Genomic DNA, 4,993 nt, shown 5'->3' on the forward strand with positions numbered 1-4,993 from the left:
TAAACAATATTGCATAAACCAAGAATAAATCCTCGAGCCTTGACAAAATTTATAATTTGTAAACTTCGTTCTTGCATTTGGTAATCTATAAATTAATAAATTTAAACTTAAAATAACCTCTCTGTGGATCGATCTCGTACTTACGAAATATATTACTTGCAGACAACCTACACTTGGGTGAATTATAATTTAAGTAGTAGCAAGTTTTTGGCGCCGTTGCCGGGGAGGTATAAATTAAGTTTATATTTGTTAATTATGTTTTATTTATAAGTATTGTGTTTTTTTTTTTTTTGAGTATTTGGAGTCGAAAAAAAGTGGTAGACTTATTCGAGTATCTGAAAATAATTTAAACATGGATGATAATTCAAATAATCAAGATAATGATAACAATAATAACAATAATAATAATAATAATCAAGAACATGATCAATTAAGAACACTTAGGCACCATATGAACCCTATTAGAACTAGTGCCCCATCTTGTTTAGTTTTTCCTCCTGATGCATCTAATTTCAACTTTAAACCTCAAATTATTCAACTTTTACCAAATTTTCATGGCTTAGATTCTGAAAATCCATATTTACATCTAAGAGAATTTGAGGAAGTTTGTAACACTTATAATGATCAAAATTGTAGCATGGATATAGTTCGATTAAAGCTTTTCCCTTTTTCTTTAAAAGATAAAGCTAAAACATGGCTACAAAATTTGAGATCAAGTTCAATAAGATCATGGGAAGAAATGCAACAACAATTTCTCAAAAAGTTTTTTCCTTCCCATAGAACAAACTCTTTTAAAAGACAAATTACTACTTTTTCTCAAAAACAAGGAGAAACATTTTATCAATGTTGGGATAGATATAAAGAATTACTTAATACATGCCCACATCATGGTTTTGAAACATGGAGAATAGTTTCTCACTTTTATGAAGGTCTAATACCTAAAGATAGGCAAATGATAGAATTCATGTGTAATGGAACTTTTGAAGATAAAAACCCAAATGAAGCTATGGAGTATTTGGATTCATTAGCAGAAAATGCTCAAAATTGGGATAATATAGGCACAATAGAACCACCAACAACTAAAATCAATAATTCAACAAATGGGGGTGGTATCTATAATCTTAAAGATGATATAGATATTCAAGCTAAACTTGCATCTTTAGCAAGAAAAATTGAGTCATTAGAAATGAAAAAGAGTGGTCAATTAAAAAGTATTCAAGAAATTGTTTGTCATATATGTGATACACATGATCATGCTACAAAAGATTGTCCAACATTACCTTCATTTAAAGAATGTCTCCATGAACAAGCAAATTATGTTAACAATTATAAAAAACCAATACTAGATCCTTTTTCAACATCATATAATCCTGGATGGAAAAATCATCCTAATTTTAGTTGGAGGAATGATAATAATGCACAACCCTCACAACAATATTTTCAAAATAACCAAAATCATCAAGGTTATATTCCTTATGTTACACCTCCAAGAAAAAACTTTGAAGATGTAATTCATGCATTTATCCAAAAGCAAGAATCTATCAATATTCAAAACAGTCAATCTATGACTGATTTGAAAGAAACTCTTGCAAAATTTGCATCTGCACTTAATATTCATGAAAAAGGAAAATTTCCATCTCAACCTCAACCTAATCCTAAAAATCAAAATCAAGAATTAAAAAATGAAAAAATTGATCAAATAAAATCTGTTATTACCCTTAGAAGTGGTAAAATAGTTAATGATCCATATAGTAATGAAAACAAGGATCATTTAAAATCAAAGAGTAAGGATGATAATCCTGATACTTTTGAGAATGATGATACCTTAAATTCTAAAAATAATATGTTGAATGATAAATCATCTGAAATAGTAAATGAATCAAATAAACCTCCACCATTTCCTCATGCATTAACAAATCATAAAAAACAAAAAAATGATTCTGATATCTATGAAGTTTTTAAACAAGTAAAGATAAATATTCCATTATTAGATGCTATTAAACAAGTACCTTCATATGCAAAATTTTTAAAAGACTTATGTACGGTGAAGAGAAAATTGCATGTGAAGAAGAAAGCATTCTTGGCTGAACAAGTAAGTTCTATTCTTCAAAATAATTCTAGTTTAAAATATAAAGATCCTGGTTGTCCAACAATTTCATGTATTATTGGAGAAAATAAAATTAAAAAAGCTTTGTTAGATTTGGGAGCAAGTGTGAATTTACTTCCTTATTCAGTTTATGAAAAACTTAATTTAGGAGAATTAAAACCCACTTCTGTTACTCTCTTACTGGCGGATAGGTCAATCAAAATACCTAGAGGTATTGTAGAAGATGTGTTGGTTCAAGTTGATAAATTCATATATCCTGTAGATTTTATTGTTTTGGATACACAACCAATAGAAGTACATAATGAAATTCCAGTAATATTGGGACGACCATTTCTAGCAACTTCAAATGCTTTAATTAATTGTCGAAATGGAATAATGAAATTGTCTTTTGGAAATATGACTCTAGAACTTAATGTGTTCAATTTATGTAAACAACCAAGTATTAATGAAAATGAATATGATAATGAAATTGAAACAATTATGGAAGAAAATATACAAGAAGAAAACTTAAATCAACAATCTGAAGTTTTTTCAATAGAAAGTTTTGAGTCTGAAAATAATTTTAAAAAAGATGATAATACAAAACTTGAATTAAAAGTTTTACCATTCGAATTGAAATATGTATTTCTTGGTGAAAATAAAACATTTCCTGTTGTAATTTCTTCCACTCTTCTACCAAATCAAGAAGAAGATTTAATTAAATTACTTAAAAAATATAAAAATGCAATTGGATGGACTTTGAAAGATATAAAAGGTATAAATCCTTTAATTTGCACACATAAAATTCATTTGGAAGAAAATGCTAAAACATATCAACAACCACAAAGAAGGTTAAATCCACATATGAAGGAAGTTGTTAAGAATGAAGTATTAAAACTATTAGACGCTGGAATTATCTATCCAATCTCAGATAGTAAATGGGTAAGTCCAACACAAGTAGTACCTAAAAAGTCAGGCATCACTGTTATAAAAAATGAAAAGGGAGAGTTATTACAAGCTAGGATTCCATCTAGTTGGCGTATGTGTATTGATTATAGAAAATTAAATGATGCAACTAGAAAAGATCATTTCCCACTACCATTTTTAGATCAAATTCTAGAAAAAGTAGCAGGAAATTCTTATTACTGTTTTCTTGATGGGTATTCGGGGTATTATCAAATACCTATATCATTAGAAGATCAAGAAAAAACTACTTTCACTTGTCCTTTCGGAACTTTTGCATTTAAAAGAATGCCATTTGGTTTATGTAATGCTCCGGCTACTTTTCAAAGATGCATGTTAAGTATTTTCAGTGATATGATTGAAGAATTTGTAGAAGTTTTTATGGATGATATAACTGTTTTTGGAAACTCATTTGAAAATTGTCTTAAAAACCTAGAAGAAGTATTAAAACGATGTGAAGAAAAAAATCTTGTTTTAAATTGGGAAAAATGTCATTATATGGTTAAATCTGGGATTGTGTTAGGTCATGTGATATCTGAAAAAGGAATTGAAGTTGATAAAGCCAAAGTTGATGTTATTGCTAATTTAACATCACCAAAAACGGTCAAAGAAGTTCGATCATTCTTGGGTCATGCAGGTTTTTATAGAAGGTTTATAAAAAATTTCAGCATAATATCTAAACCAATTTCGAATCTTTTAACAAAAGATACACAATTTGAATGGACTCAGAAATGTGAAAATGCTTTTAAAAAAATAATTAATCTTTTAATTACATCACCTATTTTACAACCTCCAGATTGGTCTTTACCATTTGAATTAATGTGTGATGCAAGTGATTATGCTATAGGAGCTGTGTTAGGACAGAGAAAAGAAGGAAAACCGTATGCAATCTATTATGCTAGTAGAACCTTAAATAGTGCCCAAATAAATTATTCAACTACTGAAAAAGAATTACTTTCAGTAGTATTTGCATTAGATAAGTTTCGATCTTATTTAATTGGTTCTACTACTATTGTGTACACTGATCATTCTGCCGTAAAATATTTATCAAATAAACAAGATGCTAAGCCAAGATTAATACGGTGGATTTTATTGTTACAAGAATTTGATATTATAATTAAAGATAAAAAAGGAAAAGAAAATGTCGTAGCCGATCATTTATCTAGAATAATGACTGAATCATCTCATAATGAAATACCAATAAATGAAAATTTTCCAGATGATCAGTTGTTTTATGCTACTATTATGCACTGGTTTGCTAACATTGTAAATTTTATTGTGACAAATAAAATGCCTTCTCATTGAAATTCACAGGATAAGAATAAATTCTTGATAGAAGTTAAAAAATTTTATTGGGATGATCCTTACTTGTTTAAGTATTGTCCTGACCAAATTTTTCGACGATGCATACCCGACAATGAAGTAAGTAATGTTATTAAATTTTGTCATTCTGAAGCATGTGGAGGCCATTTTTCAACCAATAAAACAGCTGCAAAAATCTTACAATGTTGATTTTATTGGCCCTCTTCATTCAAAGATACGCATTTATTTTGCAAATCTTGTGAAAACTGTCAGAAGATGGGATCAATTTCAAAACAAACTATGATGCCTTTAAATCCAATCATAATTATTGAAATATTCGATAGTTGGGGGATAGATTTTATGGGTCCATTTCCATTATCTTTTGGATATACGTACATTTTAGTCGCTGTTGATTATGTTTCAAAATGGATTGAAGCAATTGCATGTAGAACTAATGATCATAAAATTGTTATAAAATTTTTAAAAGAAAATATTTTTAGTCGATTTGGAATACCTAGAGCAATAATTAGTGATGGAGGAAGTCATTTTATAAATAAATCATTTTCTTCTTTGTTAAGAAAATATGGCATTACACATAAAGTTTCTACCCCATATCATCCTCAAAGTAATGGTCAAGTTGAA

General features: G+C 28.4%; 1 non-coding gene across 1 annotated transcript; it reads right to left on the bottom strand.

Annotated features, from left to right (window-relative positions):
- Window positions 1–783: 783 nt before the first annotated feature.
- Window positions 784–894, bottom strand: LOC140960626 (small nucleolar RNA R71). Its single transcript, XR_012172226.1, has one exon. It is a non-coding gene; the product is annotated as a small nucleolar RNA R71 (small nucleolar RNA).
- Between the last annotated feature and the right edge of the window lie 4,099 nt (window positions 895–4,993).

The sequence above is a fragment of the Primulina huaijiensis genome, chromosome 15 (assembly GCF_012295235.1).
Source record: "Primulina huaijiensis isolate GDHJ02 chromosome 15, ASM1229523v2, whole genome shotgun sequence".
Classification (NCBI taxonomy): domain Eukaryota; kingdom Viridiplantae; phylum Streptophyta; class Magnoliopsida; order Lamiales; family Gesneriaceae; genus Primulina; species Primulina huaijiensis.